The sequence below is a fragment of the Thamnophis sirtalis genome, unplaced genomic scaffold, assembly GCF_051295495.1.
Source record: "Thamnophis sirtalis isolate CommonGarterSnake01/CBP01778 unplaced genomic scaffold, rThaSir2_p1.2 scaffold_4, whole genome shotgun sequence".
Classification (NCBI taxonomy): domain Eukaryota; kingdom Metazoa; phylum Chordata; class Lepidosauria; order Squamata; family Natricidae; genus Thamnophis; species Thamnophis sirtalis.
In genome coordinates this window covers 137,612,181-137,635,851 of record NW_028261384.1, presented here as the reverse complement: position 1 = coordinate 137,635,851, position 23,671 = coordinate 137,612,181, and the positions used below count along the sequence as shown (strand labels likewise).

At 39.5% G+C, this 23,671-nt stretch overlaps 1 long non-coding RNA gene across 1 annotated transcript; it reads left to right on the top strand.

The window, feature by feature from the left end:
- The first annotated feature begins 914 nt into the window (after positions 1–914).
- On the top strand, positions 915–10,459 carry LOC148046869 (uncharacterized). The gene is made up of 2 exons (XR_015696283.1): positions 915–1,176; positions 10,016–10,459. It is a non-coding gene; the product is annotated as an uncharacterized LOC148046869 (long non-coding RNA).
- Positions 10,460–23,671: the final 13,212 nt, after the last annotated feature.

Here is a 23,671-nt window from a genome sequence, read left to right as displayed (position 1 = left end):
CATCTGACCGGAAGCACCTGGGTGGAGATATCAGCGTGGAAGAAGAAGATTGGACTACGTGATGGGTTTGTGGGGACAAGTTCATGAACTTTCAACTGGGTGGGAATCCGATGTAACTTCCAGAATTAGGATTTCACAGATGTGCTAAGATGTCTGACTTATTAAATTGGAATTTTAAGGATTGTTTTGCCTTGGACTCTGATTTAATTCTGCATCATACTTGGAAAGCTGACACTAAGATGCTGAGCTTGTTGATCAAAAAGATCGGCAGCTCAGCGGTTCAAATCTCTAGCACCGCATAACGGAGTGAGCTCTCGTTACTTGTCCCACCTTGTGCCAACCTAGCAGTTCGAAAGCAGGTAAAAATAATGCAAGTAGAAAAATAGGAACCACCTTTGGTGGGAAGGGAACAGCGTTCCGTAAGCCTTCGGCATTGAGTCATGCCAGCCACATGACTACAGTGACATCTTTGGACAGCAGTGGTTCTTTGGCTTTGAAACAGAGATGAGCACCGCCCCCTAGAGTCGGGAATGACTAGCACATATGTGTGAGGGGAACCTTTACCTTACCTTATACATTCTATGAATGAATAAATAAATACTTGCAGATTTGTCACTTTTCCTTTTTTTAAAAAAAAGGCTTTCCATTTTTCAGATTATTTGCAAATACGTTTTTTTATGACCCTGCAATTCCTTTTATCGGTGTGGAGTCAATGAATGCAAATAGAGTCTCTTATTATATAATTTACTGGATGACAACTGGTTGACGGTTGCATGATTGCACATTAAACATTTTTGGCTCCACAGTTGAGGCCAAAGAGGAATCAGAATCTCAGCCGTTGCCACACTGGGCATCATGTGGCCACTCAAGTCAATATTGTTCCAGGATAAGAGTCGAATAGGATTGGAGGAGAACGAAATGAATAGAGCCAATGGGGAAAAAGAACCAAGAACATGTGATGCCCAAACTACCTTCTGATTATGTTTAAATTCACACCTCTGTATCATCTTGAATATTTACTCCCAAAGGTCTGGAAGCTCATTTCCTTCATCTGGCTGAAATTATATACCTGCTGGGAGTTGAATTTCACAATGTGGCCCATCATCTTCTTTGTTCATTTTGGGTTTGTCTTCCCTGGACACAGCCTTCCTCTGAGACCCCCAAACCCTGTCCCAGGTGAGTCCTCCTCTCTTCTTTTGCTCTTCCTTTAGTTGAGTATTCTAATCCCGTAGGATTAGAAACTTCTCAACTGTGCTTTTTCTGTCCCATTCAGCTGAAGCTTCCAGCCATTCTCCAGTTTTCCAGGACTCTCAATATTACGAGGGCTCCATTTTCCAAAGCGAAAAGTAAAAAAACAAAAAAAAAAACACCCAGAGGGAATAGAATAACAGAGTTGGAAGGGACCTTGGAGGTCTTCTAGTCCAACCCTCTGCTTAGGCAGGAAACCCTACACCACTTCAGATAAATGTTTATCCAACATTTTCTTAAAAGAAGGCGCATTCACAACTTCTGGAGGCAAATTGTTCCACTGGTTCATTGTTCTAGCTTGACTCCTTCTTCTTTGTCGCAGCCCCTTTGATATTGGAACACTGCTATCATGTTTCCCCTGGTCCTTCTTTTCATTAAACTAGACATACCCAGTTCCTGCAACTGTTCTTCCTATGTTTTAGCTTCCAGTCCCGTAATCCTCTTTGTTGCTCTTCTCTGCACTCTTTCCAGAGTCTCAGCATCTCTTCCATATGGTGGTGACCGAAACGGGGTACAATATTTAAAGTGTGGTCTTACTAAAATGTTGTAAAGTAGTATTAATACTTCACACGATCTTTTTTCTCTCCTGTTAATTGATTTTCTACTAAATACATTAAACTTAGAACTAAGGAAGAAAATAGAACTTAGAACTAAGGAAGAAAATAGAACTTAGAACAGAGGAGGAAAATAGAACTTAGAACTGAGGAGAAAAATAGAACTTAGAACTAAGGAAGAAAATAGAACTTAGAACTGAGGAGAAAAATAGAACTTAGAACTGAGGAGGAAAATAGAACTTAGAAGTGAGGAGGAAATAGAACTTAGAAATAAGAAGGAACATGGAACTTAGAACAAAGGAGAAAAATAGAACTTAAAACTAAGGAGGAAAATAGAACTTAGAACAAAGGAGGAAAATAAAACTTAGAGCTAAGAAGGAAAATAGAACTTAGAACTGAGGAGAAAAATAGAACTTAGAACTAAGGAGGAAAATAGAACTTAGAACTGAGGAGAAAAATAGAACTTAGAACAAAGGAGGAAAATAGAACTTAGAACAAAGGAGGAAAATAAAACTTAGAGCTAAGAAGGAAAATAGAACTTAGAACTGAGGAGAAAAATAGAACTTAGAACTAAGGAGGAAAATAGAACTTAGAACTGAGGAGAAAAATAGAACTTAGAACAAAGGAGGAAAATAGAACTTAGAGCTAAGGAGAAAAATAGAACAGAACTAAGGAGGAAAATAGATCCAGCGCTGTCCGAAGACATCTCCGTGGTCATGTGGCCGGCATGACTCAATGCCGAAGTAACATGGAATGCTGTTCCCTTCCCACCAAAGGTGGTCCCTATTTTTCTACTTGCATTTTTTACATGCTTTCGAGCTGCTGGGTTGGCAGAAGCTGGGACAAGTAACGCGAGCTCACTCTGTTACGGGGCACTAGGGATTCGAACCACCAAACTGCCAACCTTTCAGATCAACAAGCTCAGCATCTCTTATGAGCCTTTTGCGACTCCCACTATGTAGCTGAGACTCTGCTATCTCTTCTCTGACTGTTCCTTTGACACAGTCTCTTCGCCCAGATCTCAAAATCTTTCTCCCATATCTTGCGAGTAAGAAGACTTCCAGGATCTGAGCCAAGGAGGAAGCAGAATTGTTCTCTAACCCAGGGACTAATAAATATATTTCCTTATAGCTTTGAACACAAAGATTCAAAATGTGTACTGTGTATCAGAAGGGTGAAGGCATATAGCAATAGCAGTATACTTATATACCGCTTCATAGGCCTTTCAGGTCTCTCTAAGCGGTTTACAGAGAGTCAGCATATTGCCCCCAACAATCTGGGTCCTCATTTTACCCACCTCGGAAGGATGGAAGGCTGAGTCAACCCTGAGCCGGTGAGATTTGAACCTATTGAGAATCTATCTTTCTATCTTTCTATCTTTCTATCTTTCTATCTTTCTATCTTTCTATCTTTCTATCTTTCTATCTTTCTATCTTTCTATCTTTCTATCTTTCTATCTTTCTATCTTTCTATCTTTCTATCTTTCTATCTTTCTATCTTTCTATCTTTCTATCTTTCTATCTTTCTATCTTTCTATCTTTCTATCTTTCTATCTTTCTATCTTTCTATCTTTCTATCTTTCTATCTTTCTTTCTTTCTTTCTTTCTTTCTTTCTTTCTATCTTTCTATCCTTCTATCCTTCTGTCTTTCTGTCTGTCTGTCTCTCTGTCACTGTCTGTCTGTCTGTCTGTCTCCAATGTAATGCAATGCAATACAATGGAATGCAATACAATACAATAGCAGAGTTGGAAGGGACCTTGGACGTCTTCTAGTCCAACCCCCTGCCTAGGCAGGAAACCCTATACCGTTCCAGACAAATGGCTATCCAACATCTTCTTAAAGACTTCCAGTGTTGGGGCATTCACAATTTCTGGAGGCAACTTCTGTTCCACTGATGAATTGTTCTAACAGTTAGGAAATTTTTCCTTAGTTCTAAGTTGCTTCTATCCTTGGGTGAGTTTCTCCTTCAGTCCATCATCGCTGCTGTGGAGCTTTTTCTACCCTGCCCCTGCTTGCCATCTGGCTCCTTTCCATCTGGGCTTCAGAACATTCAGTCTCTTTTAACTGTAACTCCAGGGCCTCTGAACTTGCTGCTTCAGCCTCAGTCGCTTTGACTATCATTATTTGCGACTGCCTCTGGAATATTGTTTCAGACAGCACTTGTTTAATTCCATTCATTGCAGTGCTTTGGACCCTGGACGAGTGGGGGTGCTCACAATGTGTAAGAAGGCCCTCTGCTCCCCTCAACTGCCCCGGACTCTTTGGACCTTCCCAGACTTACAGGAGAGGGGGATACGAGATACCCCCTTGTACGCCTTCTTTGGACCATTGCTGGGTTTCAGTCACTTTAATCATCTTGAACGTTAAGAGCCATTTGCACTACTTGAACTTGCACTTTTTAAAACAGCTGCGCAATCTTCCTTTTCCCCCTCTTTTCTTTCTCTTTCTTTTTTTCTTTCTTTTTTATGGGATATGCATGGGAGATGCATGTGATTGAGTGAATGATCCCACTTTTATTAACCTATTATTATTGTATTTTGTGTTTTTTAATTACTACGTGGGGACTGCTTGGGTGAACAAATGAGTGTGCTTGATTCGGGGGACCTGCCGAGGAACGTGGGGGTCATTGGGGTGGCTGGGGGAATTACAGAGTGGGCCGGAGCATTACGGTTGTAACAGGGAGGGGCAGATATGGCGGGGACTTTAGGGCTGGCCATTACTGGGGAAGAAGGGCTCGCTACGTTACAGAGATCCCTCCTTCTGGCCCTATGAGTCGCACTCCAAGACCAGATGGTGCGAGTAATCAGGACCCTGGTCTCAGGCTGTTGTCGCTAAATGCCAGGTCTGTAGTTCATAAGGCTCCTCTCCTTAATTTTAGACGAGAGGGCAGACCTGGCATGTATTACTGAAACCTGGCTGGGCCCGGAGGGAGGAGTCCCCCTTGTAGAGATGTGCCCAGAGGGTTTTCAGGTGCTCCATCAGCCGAGAGCTCAGAAAAGGGGTGGGGGTGTGGCCATTGTTATCCGAGAGTCTTTAGTACCTCGTAGGATCCCTGCTCCGGAGCTTGTCGGGTGTGAGTCCCTGCTGGCGAAGTTGGACCTCAAGGGTCAAGTGGGCTTGCTGTTAACATACCTGCCTCCCAACAGCATTGCAGCAGCCCTCCCCTCGCTCCTTGAGTCGGTAGCCGAGCTGGCAACTGAGTTCCCCAGGCTCATGGTTCTGGGGGATTTCAATTTGCCTTCGCTCGGTGAACACTCTGATGGAGCGCAGGAGTTCATGGCTTCCATGACAGCCATGGGCTTGACCCAAGTAATTCGGGGCCCAACCCACTTGGCGGGTCACATGCTCGACCTCGCATTTCTCTTGGAGCAGTGGACTTGTGATCTTGGTCTGAGGGGTAGTGAGATCGTACTCATGGTCACACCACTACCTACTGAGGGTTGACTTTCGGAGACCAAACCCCCACTGTAGGGAGGAGGAACCGACCAGGTGGTTCCGCCCCAGGCAACTTATGGACCCGTCGGTTTTTCAGATGGAGCTTGGGGTCATTCCCGATACTCTCGCCCGCAGTCCGGCGGAGACTCTGGTTGCTGCTTGGAATTCAGCAGCGACAGGGGCTCTTGACCGGATTGCGCCTTTACGGCCGCTCCGAGGCAGTGGATCCAGGAGGGCTCCTTGGTTTACTGAGGAACTCTGGGAGATGAAGCGCCAAAAGAGACGCCTAGAGCACCGATGGAGATCCAGAAAGTCCGAGTCGGACCGAGCACTTTTAACATCTAGCATCAGAGCTTACATCCAGGCAATTAGGACGACAAAAAGAACACATATTGCCTCTCTGATTGCTTCCGCTGAGTCGCTCCCAGCCGCTCTGTTCAGGATCACCCATTCCCTCCTAAACAAGAGGGATACGGGCGATCCTTTGCAGGGCAGAGCTGAGGACTACGTCCAATTCCTCGCGGATAAAGTTGCTTGGTTTCGGATGGACCTGGACTCCAATCCCGCAGTACCAGCCGAGGCACCAAGGGATAATCTGGTAGAACATCACTGGATTGATTTTCAAGCTGTTACCCCTGAGGACGTGGACAAGGCCATGAGAGCTGTAAGTGCCTCCATATGTGTACTGGACCCGTGCCCCTCCTGGCTGGTTGTTAACAGCAGGGAGGTGACACGGGGCTGGATCCAGGCGGTTGTTACCGCCTCCCTTCGGGAGGGGGTCTTTCCCCATGCATTAAAGGCGGCGGTGGTGAGACCCCTCCTGAAGAAACCATCTTTGGATCCAGCCGTTCTAAATAACTATCGTCCAGTCTCCAACCCCCCCTTTGTGGGGAAGGTTGTTGAGAAGGTGGTGGCCTTTCAGCTCCAGCGGTCCTTGGAGGAAACCAGTTATCTAGATCCCTTCCAGTCCGGCTTCAGGCCTGGCTACAGCACGGAAACCGCTTTGGTCGCGTTGACCGATGATCTCTGGAGAGCCAGGGATGGAGGTCATGCCTCCATCCTGGTACTCCTTGACCTCTCTGTGGCTTTCGATACCATCGACCATGGTATCCTTCTGCGACGACTGCGGGAGGTGGGGGTGGGAGGCACTGTCTTACGGTGGTTCTCCTCTTACCTCTCGGACAGGTCGCAGTCGGTGTTAGTCAGAGGGCAGAGATCGACCCCTAGGCCCCTAACGTATGGGGTGCCGCAGGGTTCGGTCCTGTCCCCCCTCCTTTTTAATATCTACATGAAACCGCTGGGCGAGATCATTCGACAGCACGGGATAAAATACCACCAGTATGCGGACGATACACAGCTGTATCTGTCTGCCCCGTGCCAACTCAATGAAGCGATGGACGTGATGAGCCGGGGCCTGGAGGCTGTTAGGGACTGGATGGGGGTTAACAAGCTTGTTCTCAATCCAGATAAGACCGAGTGGTTGCTGTGCTTCCCTCCCACCAATTGGCCAAGTGTTCCATCTCTCAGGCTGGGGGGGTCAAATTGTACGCCCCTCAGATAGGGTCCGCAACTTGGGAGTCCTCCTGGACCTACAGCTGACTTTTGAACACCATTTATCAGCTGTGACCAGGGAGGTATTTGCCCAGGTTTGCCTGGTTCACCAGTTGCGCCCCTACCTGAACCGGGAGGCTCTCACAACAGTCACTCGTGCCCTTGTGACCTCTAGGCTGGAGTACTGCAATGTGCTCTACATGGGGCTGCCCTTGAAGAGTATTCGGCGACTTCAGCTTGTCCAGAATGCGGCCGCGCGAGTGATTGTGGGTGCGCCTCGTTTCACCCACATAACACCTATCCTCCGCGAGCTGCACTGGCTGCCTGTTGGTCTCCGGATTCGCTTCAAGGTGCTAGTGTTCACCTACAAAGCCCTTCATGGTATTGGATCTGGATAATTGAGAGACCGCCTGCTGCCAATTACCTCCACTAGACCAATAAGATCCCACAGACTAGGCCTCCTCTGAATTCCATCAGCCGCCCAGTGCCGACTGGCGACTACCCCGAGGAGGGCCTTCTCTGTGGAACGAAGAGCCAAGGTGGCGCAGTGGTTAAATGCAGCACTGCAGGCTACTGCTAGATCAACAGGTCAGCTGTTCAAATCTCACCGGCTCAGGGTTGACTCAGCCTTCCATCCTTCCGAGGTGAGTAAAATGAGGACCCAGATTGTTGGGGGCAATATGCTGACTCTCTGTAAACCGCTTAGAGAGGCCTGAAAGGCCTATGAAGCGGTATATAAGTCCACTGCTATTGCTATTGCTATTGCTATTGTGGCTGCTCCGACCCTATGGAACGAACTCCCCGTGGAGATTCGTACCCTCACCACCCTCCAGGCCTTCCGCACAGCGCTTAAAACCTGGCTGTTCCGGCAGACTTGGGGCTAAAGACCTGCAGCCCCACTCCGAATGGTATGATTGTCGTGTTTTTAATAGTGTATGCTTTTTTTGTTCTGCAAATTGTTTGTTTATCCCCCTCCCCTTGAATTGTGAGCCGCCCTGAGTCCCCTCAGGGAAAAGGGCGGCATACAAATAAAGCAAATTCCAAATTCCAATTCTATCCTTGATTAGTTTCCACCCATTGCTTCCTGTTCTACCCTCAGGTGCCTTGGAAAATAGTTTGACTCCTTCTTCTTTGTGGCCCGAGATATTGGAACACTGCTATAATGTCTCCCCTAGTTCTTCTATTCATTAAACTAGACATGCCCAGTTCCTGCAACCGTTCTTCATATGTTTTAGCTTCCAGTCCCCTAATCATTTTGTTGCTCTTCTCTGCACTCTTTCTAAAGTCTCCCAAATTTCTACATTGTGGCGACCAAAACTGAATGCTGTATTCTAAGTGTAGCCTTACCAAGGCATTATAAAGTGGTATTAACACTTCACGTGATCTTGATTCTATCTTTCTGTTTATGCAGCCTAGAACTGTGTTGGCTTTTTTGGCAGCTGCTACACGCGGCTGGCTCCTATTTAAATGATTGTCCACTAGGACTCCAAGATCCCTCTCCCAGTTACTACTGTTGAGCAAGGTACCACCTATACTGTACCTGTGCATTTTGTTTTTCTAAATGTAGAACCTTACTCTTTTCACCTTTGAATTTCGTTTTATTAGATAGCGCCCAATGTTCAAGCTTGTCAAGATCCTTCTGTATCTTAAGCCTATCTTCTGGAGTGTTGGCTATTCCTGCCAGCTTGGTGTCATCTGCAAATTTGATGAATTCCCCATTTATTCTCCCATCCAAATCATTGATGAAGATGTTGAATAGTACTGGGCCTAAAACAGAGCCTTGGGGTCCTCCACTACATACTTCCCTCCATGAAGATGCAGTTCCATTGAGGACTACATGTTGAGTGCGGTTGGTCAGCCAGTTATGAATCCATCTGGTGGTGATGCTGTCCAACCCACATTATTCTACTTTATCTAGTAGTAGGTTATGGTCTACCTTATCAAATGCCTTACTGAAGTCCAAGTAAACTATATCGACGGCATTCCTCTGATCCACTAATTTTCTCAAAGAATGCAATAAGATTAGTCTGGCATGATCTGTTTTTGACAAACCCATGTTGGCTTTTGGCTATTACTTTGTTTACTTCTAGGTGTTCACTAATTCGTTGCTTGATTATCTTTTCCAGAATCTTTCCTGGTATTGAGGTCAGGCTGATAGATCTGTAGTTTCCTTGATCTATTTTTTTTCCTTTTTTGAAGATGGGAACCACACCAGCTCTTTTCCAGTCCTCTGGGAGTTCCCCGGTGCTCCCGGATATCTGAACGATATAGTTCAGTGGTTCTGAGATCTCGTCTGCCAGTTCCTTCAGAACCCTGGGGTCCATCCTGTCCTGGTGATTTGAACTCGTCTAGGGTAGAGGGGTGCGTCTTATACACTGAATACAGCATTTTTTGCCACCTGAAGCCCCGCACCTTCACCAAAATGGCTGTGCATACCCTTATGGAGGCTTTCAGAGAGCTCCTGGGGGCTTGGGAGGGCAGAAATGAGCAAAAAAGGGCCGTTTTTGCCCCCTCAGCCCTCAGCAGCACTTTATAAGCCTCCATAAGGCTATGCATGCAATTGTTTGACAAAAAATGGGCGCGTTTTTGTGAAAAACAGGCTGTTTTGGGGAGGTTTGCAGATTGCAAAAACTTGTTTTTTTCCTTTTGGAAAGCTCTTTGACTGATTGATGAGAATTACATTGATCAAGTGCTGTGCCAGCAGAAACACCTACCTATCTACAGTAGGCCACCAAAGTCTTTCGGGGTAAGGCTGATAAGCACCCACCTTTATCTTCTTTGAAAATGCTGCCAAAGACTTAATTGGCAATTAGCTTGGCAAGGCTACACGCAGCAAAGAGTCCAAATGGAGTTTTAGAAGGTAAACTACCAGCACGAACCAAGCAACCAGCACGTTGCTTCCTGCAAAGGCTCATGTGCCTTTGCTCCTCCTTTATGTCCTATGGGAGGGGCCAATCACCTCCAAAGCTTAATCCCAAGTCATCCCTTCTGTCTTAACTGTTCTTGCCTTCTGGCAGCTCTGCGCATGCGCGCACTGGGAACAAGGGGAGCCTGTTCCTCTGCCTCACTGCTGTCTGACTCTGGAGGCTCCTGAGATAGCACGTAACTCCCAGACGGCCCTGGCCCACTAAATAATAATATGTGACTTTATCTTTATCCATTACTTTATCCTAAACTAAATAATAATGTGTGACTTTATCTTTTTCTTTCTTTCCATGTTCACAAAGAAAAGAGCAAGGCCCCCATCGTCCATGTCTATCCGCCCATCCCTGGCAATTCGCTTATTGTCAACTGCTTCGTTCGTGGCTTTTTTCCAGCTGAAGTGGATGTCCAGTGGCTAAACAATGGCCAAGCCATTTCGGAAAATGACTATGTTAGCACTCCAGCTGTGAAGGAAAGGAGTGGCGATTCCTTCTTCATGTATAGCAAATTGTCAATCTCCCAATCGTCTTGGGATCAGGAGGACGTATATAGCTGTAAGGTTGTCCACGAGGGCCTTGAAATGAAGTTCACCCAGAAGAGCATACAGAAAATTTCGGGTAAACGTTGAAAAACTCAATCACGTGTTGTCCTCCTACGTTCGTCCCTCAACGTGTTGGATCCAAATCCTTTTTAAATAGTTTACGTGTTTATGTGTTTGTCTCCTGGCTAAATAAAAGCAAATCAACTCAGAGGTCTCTTGGGTTATGCACCCCCCTTTTTTTTCCTTCATCAAAATTGGGGAGTGAGGGATGTCTCTGGATGTGAGAACGAAGGCCCAAGGTTGATGCTGGGAGAAAAGGGGGTTTCACTCCCCCTTATAAGTATCAATTTGAGAGCCAAAGTCTCGGGTCCATGTACTCAGACGACATCTTCACAAAGTTGCTGCACAACTTCATACTTGTTCTGGAGATTTGTGCCCATCAAAATCCTCCAACCTCCACGAGAAAAAATAACATACACAATACACAAACATTTGTCCTCATCAAGATCTTTATTTTCATAATATAAATTGGATGGAGGGGGGAAAATGCTTGAGAATCCTATTCTAACCATGACCTCAAGACAACAACAACAACAACAACAACAACAACAACAACAATAATAATGAAAAAAGTATGGTTCATTGACATTGCAATACCTGGAGATGTACGAATTGAAGATAAACGGTAAGCAAAAATCACAAAGTACCGGGACTTGCAAATTGAAGTTGAGTGACTGTGGAAAAAGAAATTGTGTGTTGTCCTGATTGTAATTGGAGCCCTTGGAGCAATACCTAAAGGGCTACCTCGCTATTTGGAAATTCTAAATTTATCAGACTTGACCATTTTGATTCTACAAAAAACCACCCTACTTGGAACAGCTTATATCCTCCGACGTTACCTTAACAGTTCCTAGGTCCTTGGTTAGGACTCCAGCTGTTGAGCTACCAACCACCCCCAAAGGCTGTGAATCTCACCAAAGATTAACCACATAATAATAACAATACCAAACTCACATGAGTCCATAAGGGGAAAAAAAACCAAAAAACCAAAATAAAAATAAAATAAAATCCATAAGACCAATTGACTCAAAGAGTTCCGTAAGCTTTATTTACACCAACATCAAAAAATACTTGGCTTCTAGAAAAGAATGACAACAACACATTCCACAATTCTACTCCTTTCTATTCCCCCCCTCCCAACTACTACACTAATGAAACAGCATAATGAAATAAGAGAGAGGGTGGCAGGCCGAAGCTCCTAAAAGGGATATAACTGCAGGCCTGACAAATATATTTCCTGACAACTTTGAACACAAAGATTCACAATGTGTACTGTGTATCAGAAGGGTGAAGGCATGAAATAGATTGTTCCGTTTTCATTCCCTTTCTCTAATCATGGGAATTTCTTTTGTTATCTCCCGTGAGAGCATCGCATCTGGGCCCAAATTTATATTTAAAGGTTTATAATTTAAAAACGTGTAGTAGAAGTGACAGTTCCCCCATACTCGAATGCAATATGGAAGGACCACACACTGCTTCAATAAATAACAAACTTGGAAGGGACCTTGGAGGTCCTCTAGTCCAACTCCTTGTTCAAACACCACATCCGATGCCATCTTTCCTTCCTTCCTTCCTTCCTTCCTTCCTTCCTTCCTTCCCTCCCTCCCTCCCTCCCTCCCTCCTTCCCTCCTTCCTTCCTTCCTTCTCACCAAAAAATAGAACTAAGGAGAAAAGTAGAACTTGGAAGTAAGGAGGAAAATAGAATTTAGAACTAAGGAGGAAAATAGATCTTAGAACTAAGGAGGAAAAGAGAACTTAGAACTAAGGAAGAAAATAGAACTTAGAACAAAGGAGGAAAATAGAACTTGGAACTGAGGAGGAAAAGAGAACTTAGAACTAAGGAGAAAAATAGAACCTAGAACTAAGGAGAAAAATAGAACTTAGAAGAAAGGAGGAAAATAGAACTTAGAACTGAGGAGGAAAATAGAACTTAGAACTAAGGAGGAAAAGAGAACTTAGAACAAAGGAGGAAAAGAGAACTTAGAACTTTCATTTCATGAGTCTGGGGAACTCTGCTTTCCCCTCAGGAGATGGAAAATTATCACACTTTGAGTTTTTCCAATGAATATGGAATACTATCTGAAAGATAAGAAAACATCAGAGGTGATATTCAACTGGTTCGTATCGGTTCAGGGAAAACTACGGACTTAGAACCGAGGAGAAATTTCCTGACTGTTAGAACAACAATTAATCAGTGGAACAACTTTCCTCCAGAAGTTGTGAATGTCCCAACACTGGAAGCTTTTAAGAATATGTTGGCTAACTATTTGTCTATAGGGTTTACTGCCTAGGCAAGGGGTTGGACTAGAAAACCTCCAAGGTTGCTCCCGGCGTTACTTGCGGTTTGCTGCGTGAAAAGTTTTTGCACGTGTGCTCTCGCTTCGCTTGCATGCACACAAGACACATGCTCCACACATGTGTGCATTTGCACAAAAATAGGTTTGCGTATGTGCAAAATGTTAAAAAAAATAAAGAAATGCAAATACATTTCAGCAATTACAATTATTCTGCACTTGCGCAGAACTGGGCATCAATGACCGGTGGTCATTTAAAAGCTGAACCCACTGCCTTCTTCTCCCACCACTCCTTCTCCCACCAGCTCTGCTCCCCATCAAAAGCCTCTGTTCACAATGAAAACCCATTGTTTTGTGTCCCAAGTGCGTCGAGTTGAATTGCTCCAGGAAGGACAAATGAGGGCAGGTCTGCAAAAGGGGATTTATTCCTTTGTCAACAGAAATAATATTTGCAGAGATGAATCTTCCAGCACATCACGTCTTCTCTCTGAATCGCACACTGTACTTTTGTTGCGTCACCAAAGCCATGGGGCTAAATGCCTTCAGGGAGAACCAGGACACGGAGAAGGTGTGTTTGTTTTGCTGGCACAACTGAACGGTTGACGTGTCCCTATTTCATGGGTTCCTTATCCTTTAACAAAATGGCCCCTGGAAATCTTCTCTTCTGCTACGGGCTCTCCTGGATAGATGACCTTCAGATGACCTACTTGGCTTCATAAAGGATGACCGCTATCTTGTATTGTACCCAGATGCCTACTGGAAACTATTGAAGCTCAGGTAGATGTAGGGTCCCTTGGATGAAATATGAACTGCTCCATTGCTGCCCGCGATGTTTAATCATGTGCCAGTCATAGCTCCAGTACAGTCTTCAAGGGCAGCCCCATGTAGAGGATAAAGGGAGTTGTAAGTCTAGCAGGATCCCCAAGTACTGGTCAGTTACTGTAACTTACTGTTACAGTAACTGTACTAGTACTGTAATAGTACTGTAGGGTAGTGAGGAACACGGGGGCTCAACGGCTAAGACACTGAGCTTGTCGATCAGAAAGGTCAGCAGTTCAGCGGCTTGAATCCCTAGCGCCACGTAATGGAGTGAGCTCTTGTCACTTGTTCCAGCTTCTGCCAACCTAGCAGTTTGAAAGCACATAAAAATGCAGGTAGAAAAATAGGAACCACCTTTGGTGGGAAGGGAGCAGCGTTCCGTGCATCTTCAGCATTTAATCATGCCGGCCACATGACCACGGAGACGTCTTTGGACAGCGCTGGCTCTTTGGCATTGAAACGGAGATGAGCACCACCCCCTAGAGTCAGGAATGACTAACACATATGTGCAAGGGGAACCTTTACCTTTAGCTTATGGTATGGTAGAGAATAATATAATAGTTATATCCTTTTTAGGATCTTTGGCCTGCCACACTCTTTCTTATTCCATTATGCTGTTTCATTAGTGTAGTAGTTGGGAGGGGGGAATAGAAAGGAGTAGAATTGTGGAATGTGTTGTTGTCATTCTTTTGTAGAAGCCAAGGTCATCTTTTGTCTCCGCACCTCTGCATCTGACGGGAAGCAGCTGGGTGGAGATGTCAGCGTGGAAGAAGAAGATTGGACTACGTGATGGGTTTGTGGGTGTGGGGACAAGTTCATGAACTTTCAACTGGGTGGGAATCCTTTGTTCTAAATTCTATTTTCCTTCTTAGTTTTAAGTTCTATTTTTTTCCTTAGTTCAAAGTTCTATTTTCCTTCTTATTTCTAAGTTCCTCCTTTGTTCTTCTATTTTTCTCCTTAGTTGTAAGTTCTATTTTTCTCCGCAGTTCTAAGTTCTATTTTCCTCCTTTGTTCTAAGTTCTATTTTTCCCCTCAGTTCTAGGTTCTATTTACCTCCTTTGTTCTAAGTTCTATTTTCCTCCTTAGTTCTAAGTTCTATTTTTCTCCTCAGTTCTATTTTCCTCCTTTGTTCTAAGTTCTATTTTCCTCCTTAGTTCTAAGTTCTATTTTTCTCCTTAGTTCTAAGTTCTATTTTTCTCCTAAGTTCTAAGTTCTATTTTCCTCCTTTGTTCTGTTATATTTTTCTCCTTAGTTCTAGGTTCTATTTTCTTCCTTAGTTCTAAGTTCTATTTTTCTCCTTAGCTCTAAGTTTTATTTTTCTCCTTAGTTCAAAGTTCTATTTTCCTTCTTAGTTCTAAATCCTATTTTCCTCCTCAGTTCTAAGTTCTATTTTTCTCCTTTGTTCTAAGTTCTATTTTCCTCCTTAGTTCTAAATTCTCATTTTCTCCTTAGTTCTAAGTTCTATTTTTCTCCTTAGTTCTATTTTCCTCCTTAGTTCTAAGTTCTATTTTTCTCCTCAGTTCTAAGTTCTATTTTCCTCCTTTGTTCTAAGTTCTATTTTTCTCCTTAGTTCTAAGTTCTATTTTCCTCCTTAGTTCTAAGTTCTATTTTTCTCCTCAGTTCTAAGTTCTATTTTCCTCCTTTGTTCTGTTATATTTTTCTCCTTAGTTCTAGGTTCTATTTTCTTCCTTAGTTCTAAGTTCCATTTTTCTCCTTAGCTCTAAGTTTTATTTTTCTCCTTAGTTCAAAGTTCTATTTTCCTTCTTAGTTCTAAATCCTATTTTCCTCCTCAGTTCTAAGTTCTATTTTTCTCCTTTGTTCTAAGTTCTATTTTCCTCCTTTCTTCTAAGTTCTATTTTTCTCCTTAGTTCAAGGTTCTATTTTTCTCCTTAGCTCTAAGTTTTATTTTTCTCCTTAGTTCTGTTCTATTTTTCTTCTTAGTTTTAAGTTCTATTTTTTTCCTTAGTTCAAAGTTCTATTTTCCTTCTTATTTCTAAGTTCCTCCTTTGTTCCTCTATTTTTCTCCTTAGTTCTAAGTTCTATTTTTCTCCGCAGTTCTAAGTTCTATTTTCCTTTTTTGTTCTGTTCTATTTTTCTCCTCATTTCTAAGTTCTATTTTTCTCCTCAGTTCTATTTTCCTCCTTTGTTCTAAGTTCTATTTTCCTCCTTAGTTCTAAGTTCTATTTTTCTCCTCAGTTCTAAGTTCTATTTTCCTCCTTTGTTCTGTTATATTTTTCTCCTTAGTTCTAGGTTCTATTTTCTTCCTTAGTTCTAAGTTCCATTTTTCTCCTTAGCTCTAAGTTTTATTTTTCTCCTTAGTTCAAAGTTCTATTTTCCTTCTTAGTTCTAAATCCTATTTTCCTCCTCAGTTCTAAGTTCTATTTTTCTCCTTTGTTCTAAGTTCTATTTTCCTCCTTTCTTCTAAGTTCTATTTTTCTCCTTAGTTCTAGGTTCTATTTTTCTCCTTAGCTCTAAGTTTTATTTTTCTCCTTAGTTCTGTTCTATTTTTCTTCTTAGTTTTAAGTTCTATTTTTTTCCTTAGTTCAAAGTTCTATTTTCCTTCTTATTTCTAAGTTCCTCCTTTGTTCTTCTATTTTTCTCCTTAGTTCTAAGTTCTATTTTTCTCCTTAGTTCTAAGTTCTATTTTTCTCCTTAGTTCTAGGTTCTATTTTCCTCCTTTGTTCTAAGTTCTATTTTTCTCCTTAGTTCTAAATTTTATTTTTCTCCTTAGTTCAAAGTTCTATTTTCCTTCTTAGTTCTAAATCCTATTTTCCTCCTCAGTTCTAAGTTCTATTTTCCTCCTTTTTTCTAAGTTCTATTTTTCTCCTTAGTTCTAGGTTCTATTTTTCTCCTTAGCTCTAAGTTTTATTTTTCTCCTTAGTTCTGTTCTATTTTTCTTCTTAGTTTTAAGTTCTATTTTTTTCCTTAGTTCAAAGTTCTATTTTCCTTCTTATTTCTAAGTTCCTCCTTTGTTCTTCTATTTTCCTCCTTTGTTCTAAGTTCTATTTTCCTCCTTAGTTCTAAGTTCTATTTTTCTCCTTAGTTCTATTTTCCTCCTTTGTTCTAAGTTCTATTTTTCTCCTTAGTTCAAAGTTCTATTTTCCTCCTTAGTTCTAAGTTCTATTTTTCTCCTCAGTTCTAAGTTCTATTTTCCTCCTTTGTTCTGTTATATTTTTCTCCTTAGTTCTAGGTTCTATTTTCTTCCTTAGTTCTAAGTTCCATTTTTCTCCTTAGCTCTAAGTTTTATTTTTCTCCTTAGTTCAAAGTTCTATTTTCCTTCTTAGTTCTAAATCCTATTTTCCTCCTCAGTTCTAAGTTCTATTTTTCTCCTTTGTTCTAAGTTCTATTTTCCTCCTTTCTTCTAAGTTCTATTTTTCTCCTTAGTTCTAGGTTCTATTTTTCTCCTTAGCTCTAAGTTTTATTTTTCTCCTTAGTTCTGTTCTATTTTTCTTCTTAGTTTTAAGTTCTATTTTTTTCCTTAGTTCAAAGTTCTATTTTCCTTCTTATTTCTAAGTTCCTCCTTTGTTCTTCTATTTTTCTCCTTAGTTCTAAGTTCTATTTTCCTTTTTTGTTCTGTTCTATTTTTCTCCTCAGTTCTAAGTTCTATTTTCCTCCTTTGTTCTAAGTTCTATTTTCCTCCTTAGTTCTAAGTTCTATTTTTCTCCTCAGTTCTATTTTCCTCCTTAGTTCTAAGTTCTATTTTTCTCCTTAGTTCTAAGTTCTATTTTTCTCCTTAGTTCTATTTTCCTCCTTAGTTCTAAGTTCTATTTTTCTCCTCAGTTCTAAGTTCTATTTTCCTCCTTTGTTCTAAGTTCTATTTTTCTCCTTAGTTCAAAGTTCTATTTTCCTCCTTATTTCTAAGTTCTATTTTTCTCCTCAGTTCTAAGTTCTATTTTCCTCCTTTGTTCTGTTATATTTTTCTCCTTAGTTCTAAGTTCTATTTTTCTCCTTAGCTCTAAGTTTTATTTTTCTCCTTAGGTCAAAGTTCTATTTTCCTTCTTAGTTCTAAATCCTATTTTCCTCCTCAGTTCTAAGTTCTATTTTTCTCCTTTGTTCTAAGTTCTATTTTCCTCCTTTCTTCTAAGTTCTATTTTTCTCCTTAGTTCTAGGTTCTATTTTTCTCCTTAGTTCTATTTTCCTCCTTAGTTCTAAGTTCTATTTTTCTCCTCAGTTCTAAGTTCTATTTTCCTCCTTTGTTCTAAGTTCTATTTTTCTCCTTAGTTCAAAGTTCTATTTTCCTCCTTATTTCTAAGTTCTATTTTCCTCCTTTCTTCTAAGTTCTATTTTTCTCCTTAGTGCTAGGTTCTATTTTTCTCCTTAGTTCTATTTTCCTCCTTAGTTCTAAGTTCTATTTTTCTCCTTAGTTCTATTTTTCTCCTTAGTTCTAGGTTCTATTTTTCTCCTTAGTTCTATTTTCCTCCTTAGTTCTAAGTTCTATTTTTCTCCTCAGTTCTAAGTTCTATTTTCCTCCTTTGTTCTAAGTTCTATTTTTCTCCTTAGTTCAAAGTTCTATTTTCCTCCTTTGTTCTAAGTTCTATTTTCCTCCTTTCTTCTAAGTTCTATTTTTCTCCTTAGTTCTAGGTTCTATTTTTCTCCTTAGTTCTATTTTCCTCCTTAGTTCTAAGTTCTATTTTTCTCCTCAGTTCTAAGTTCTATTTTCCTCCTTTGTTCTAAGTTCTATTTTTCTCCTTAGTTCAAAGTTCTATTTTCCTCCTTATTTCTAAGTTCTATTTTTCTCCTCAGTTCTAAGTTCTATTTTCCTCCTTTGTTCTGTTATATTTTTCTCCTTAGTTCTAGGTTCTATTTTCTTCCTTAGTTCTAAGTTCTATTTTTCTCCTTAGTTCTAAGTTTTATTTTTCTCCTTAGTTCTAGGTTCTATTTTTCTCCTTAGTTCTATTTTCCTCCTTTGTTCTAAGTTCTATTTTTCTCCTTTGTTCTAAGTTATATTTTCCTCCTTTCTTCTAAGTTCTATTTTTCCCCTTAGTTCTAGGTTCTATTTTTCTCCTTAGCTCTAAGTTTTATTTTTCTCCTTAGTTCTGTTCTATTTTTCTTCTTAGTTTTAAGTTCTATTTTTTTCCTTAGTTCAAAGTTCTATTTTCCTTCTTATTTCTAAGTTCCTCCTTTGTTCTTCTATTTTTCTCCTTAGTTCTAAGTTCTATTTTCCTCCTCAGTTCTAAGTTCTATTTTCCTCCTTATTTCTAAGTTCTATTTTCCTCCTTTCTTCTAAGTTCTATTTTTCTCCTTAATGCTAGGTTCTATTTTTCTCCTTAGTTCTATTTTCCTCCTTAGTTCTAAGTTCTATTTTTCTCCTTAGTTCTATTTTTCTCCTTAGTTCTAGGTTCTATTTTTCTCCTTAGTTCTATTTTCCTCCTTAGTTCTAAGTTCTATTTTTCTCCTCAGTTCTAAGTTCTATTTTCCTCCTTTGTTCTAAGTTCGATTTTTCTCCTTAGTTCAAAGTTCTATTTTCCTCCTTTGTTCTAAGTTCTATTTTCCTCCTTTCTTCTAAGTTCTATTTTCCTCCTTTGTTCTAAGTTCTATTTTTCTCCTTAGTTCAAAGTTCTATTTTCCTCCTTATTTCTAAGTTCTATTTTTCTCCTCAGTTCTAAGTTCTATTTTCCTCCTTTGTTCTGTTATATTTTTCTCCTTAGTTCTAGGTTCTATTTTCTTCCTTAGTTCTAAGTTCTATTTTTCTCCTTAGCTCTAAGTTTTATTTTTCTCCTTAGTTCAAAGTTCTATTTTCCTTCTTAGTTCTAAATCCTATTTTCCTCCTCAGTTCTAAGTTCTATTTTTCTCCTTTGTTCTAAGTTCTATTTTCCTCCTTTCTTCTAAGTTCTATTTTTCTCCTTAGCTCTAAGTTTTATTTTTCTCCTTAGTTCTGTTCTATTTTTCTTCTTAGTTTTAAGTTCTATTTTTTTCCTTAGTTCAAAGTTCTATTTTCCTTCTTATTTCTAAGTTCCTCCTTTGTTCTTCTATTTTTCTCCTTAGTTCTAAGTTCTATTTTCCTCCTCAGTTCTAAGTTCTATTTTCCTCCTTTGTTCTAAGTTCTATTTTCCTCCTTAGTTCTATTTTTCTCCTTAGTTCTATTTTCCTCCTTTGTTCTAAGTTCTATTTTCCTCCTTAGTTCTAAGTTCTATTTTTCTCCTTAGTTCTAAGTTTTATTTTTCTCCTTAGTTCAAAGTTCTATTTTCCTTCTTAGTTCTAAATCCTATTTTCCTCCTCAGTTCTAAGTTCTATTTTTCTCCTTTGTTCTAAGTTCTATTTTCCTCCTTTCTTCTAAGTTCTATTTTTCTCCTTAGTTCTAGGTTCTATTTTTCTCCTTAGCTCTAAGTTTTATTTTTCTCCTTAGTTCTGTTCTATTTTTCTTCTTAGTTTTAAGTTCTATTTTTTTCCTTAGTTCAAAGTTCTATTTTCCTTCTTATTTCTAAGTTCCTCCTTTGTTCTTCTATTTTTCTCCTTAGTTCTAAGTTCTATTTTCCTCCTTTGTTCTAAGTTCTATTTTTCTCCTCAGTTCTGTTCTATTTTCCTCCTTTGTTCTAAGTTCTATTTTCCTCCTTAGTTCTAAGTTCTATTTTTCTCCTTAGTTCTAAGTTTTATTTTTCTCCTAAGTTCTAAGTTCTATTTTCCTCCTTTTTTCTGTTATATTTTTCTCCTTAGTTCTAGGTTCTATTTTCTTCCTTAGTTCTAAGTTCTATTTTTCTCCTTAGCTCTAAGTTTTATTTTTCTCCTTAGTTCAAAGTTCTATTTTCCTTCTTAGTTCTAAATCCTATTTTCCTCCTCAGTTCTAAGTTCTATTTTTCTCCTTTGTTCTAAGTTCTATTTTCCTCCTTAGTTCTAAATTCTCATTTCCTCCTTAGTTCTAAGTTCTATTTTTCTCCTTAGTTCTAAGTTCTATTTTCCTCCTTAGTTCTAAGTTCTATTTTTCTCCTCAGTTCTGTTCTATTTTCCTCCTTTGTTCTACGTTCTATTTTTCTCCTTAGTTCAAAGTTCTATTTTTCTCCTTAGTTCTAGGTTCTATTGTCTAAGGAGCTAAGGTGAAAAATAGAACAGAACTAAGGAGGAAAATAGAGCCAGCGCTATCCGAAGACATCTCCGTGGTCATGTGGCCGGCATCACTCAACGCCGAAGTCACACAGAATGCTGTTCCCTTCCCACCAAAGGTGGTCCCTATTTTTCTACGTGCATTTTTTACATCCTTTCGAACTGCTGGTTTGGCAGAAGCTGGGACAAATCAACGGAGCTCACTCTGTTACGTGGCACTAGGGATTCGAACCGCCAAACTGCCAACCTTACAGATCGACAAGCTCAGCATCTCTTATGAAGAGATGAAGACAATTACCAAGGGCAGATGTACGGTGGAAGCAGAGTGACTCTCCAAGGCCAAATGAGAACATTTGCAATACACAATGTGTACCACAAGGCTGGAGATGTAAAACAGGATGTTCAGTTGTCATCAATAGTCCCCAATCATGGAGACTATTGTTTCTTTTTGTTCTGACCTAGGCTTCCTGATACACTAAAAAGCACATGATTAGGTCCAAAAATTCTCTTTTTATTTCCAAGGCTGTGAATTATATTCATTCACAGCCCGTAATGAGTCCCAAATAGTTGTAACGAGACCTACAGTAGGCTGCCAAAGTCTTTTGGGGTAAGGCTGATAAGCACCCACCTTTATCTTCTTTGAAAACGCTGCCAAAGACTTAATTGGCAATTAGCTTGGCAAGGCTACACGGAGCAAAGAGTCCAAGTGGAGTTTCAGAAGGTAAACTGACCAGCATGAACCAAATTGCCGTTTTATGATCACTCGAGAAGAGTTAAGCAAGGGTTAAAAGCTGAAAAATTCCTGACGTAGATGAGGCACGTCATTCTCCCGCCTCCTCCTGTAGAGGACATTTTTTAACAGGCTTTTTAAAACATTAAGCAGAGTCATCCATGGTGACTCTGGCATCAACTAGCTCAGCCTGATCTCAGCTCTTGCCTTTTTCCTTTTACATTTTTTTTCTTTTCATGATGGCAGGCAAGAGCAGAGTTGAAATCCTCTCTGAAACAGCTGGAAACGGTACGTGTGTGGGTCGGAGGGAGGGGGAGGAATTCAAACTTCATCCTCAAGTGTAGATCCCTCCCCAAGTGTAGTTTGATTGCATGCAGAGCCACGTTGCCTTTTTAAACACACACACAGAGACACACACACACACAGACAGACAGACAGACAGACACACACACCCCTGGATAAAAGTATATAAGCTCAGCCTCACTGATTACAAGTTTGAAAAGACAACGTGGCTCCGCCTGCAATCAAAGGCTCAGATCGGAAGGCAGCAGGGGAATTGAGGGGGGCGGGTATGGCAGAGAAGCTGTTTTCAAGCCATTGGAAAATATATCCAATCCAACTTCTGTGTTTGTGTTTGTTTGAGAGTGAGAGAGGGATCCAACTTCTCTGTGTGCATGTGTCTGTTTGAGAAAGGGAGGAGGGAGGGAGAGAGGGAGGAAGGAGGGGGAGGGAGAAGAAAGAGAATGAAGGAAACTTTTTTGCAAAGGAGAAAAACAAATGCTGTCGCTTTAAATCGGAACTGAGCATGCCTGGCTGTGGAATTCTGGGAGTTGAAGTCCAGAAGTCTAAAAAAAAATTGAAACCTGTGTCAGTGCCTCAGCGGCCATAAACCTCACCGCACATCACTGGATTATATAACCTTCATAATAATTATCAGAAAACTTCATCTGTTGGAGCGCAGATCTTAAGAAGCTGCAGTAAGAAAAATCCCCACTGGAGGGCAGCAAAGGATTAGGAAAGTTGAAAAGAACTTAAAATGAAGAGTGTGTAAAATTAAGACTTTGTGTCACTTCAAATGGAAGTTAATGTTTGCAAACTATTTTAACCTGGTTTATAATCAATCCCTGATTGCTAAGATAGTCCAGAATGAAATAACTAAATGAATGAATGAATAAATGACTAAATAATGAAATAACTAAATGAATGAATGAATGAATAAATGAATGAATGAATAAACGAATGAATAAATAACTAAATGAATGAATAAATAACTAAATGAATGAATAAACGAATAATTAAATGAATGAATGAATGAATAAATGAATGAATGAATAAATGAATGAATAAATAACTAAATGAATGAATAAATGACTAAATAATGAAATAACTAAATGAATGAATGAATGAATAAATGAATGAATGAATAAATGAATGAATGAATAAATGAACGAATAAATAACTAAATGAATGAATAAATGACTAAATAATGAAATAACTAAATGAATGAATGAATGAATAAATGAATGAATGAATAAATGAATGAATGAATAAATGAATGAATGAATGAATAAATGACTAAATAATGAAATAACTAAATGAATGAATGAATGAATGAATGAACGAATGAATAAATAACTAAATGAATGAATAAATAACTAAATGAATGAATAAATAACTAAATGAATGAATGAATGAATGAATAAACGAATGAATAAATAACTAAATGAATGAATAAATAACTAAATGAATGAATAAATAAATAACTAAATGAATGAATGAATAAACGAATGAATAAATAACTAAATGAATGAATAAATAACTGAATGAATGAATAAATAACTAAATGAATGAATGAATGAATAGACGAATGAATAAATAACTAAATGAATGAATAAATAACTAAATGAATGAATAAATAACTAAATGAATGCATGAATAAATAAATGAATAAATAATGAAATAACTAAATGAATGAATGAATAAATGAATAACTAAATGAATGAATGAATGAATAAATGAATGAATAAATAAACGAATGAATAAATAAATGAATGAATGAATGAATAAATGACTAAATAATGAAATAACTAAATGAATGAATGAATAAATGAATGAACGAATAAACGAATGAATAAATAACTAAATGAATGAATGAATGAATGAATGAATAAATGAATGAATGAATGAATGAATGAATAAATGAATGAATAAATGAATGAATGAATGAATAAATAAATAAACGAATGAATAAATGAATGAATGAATGAATGAATAAATGACTAAATAATGAAATAACTAAATGAATGAATGAATGAATGAATGAACGAATAAACGAATGAATAAATAACTAAATGAATGAATAAATAACTAAATGAATGAATAAATAACTAAATGAATGAATAAATGAATGAATAAATGAATGAATGAATGAATGAATAAATAACTAAATGAATGAATAAATGAATGAATAAATAAATGA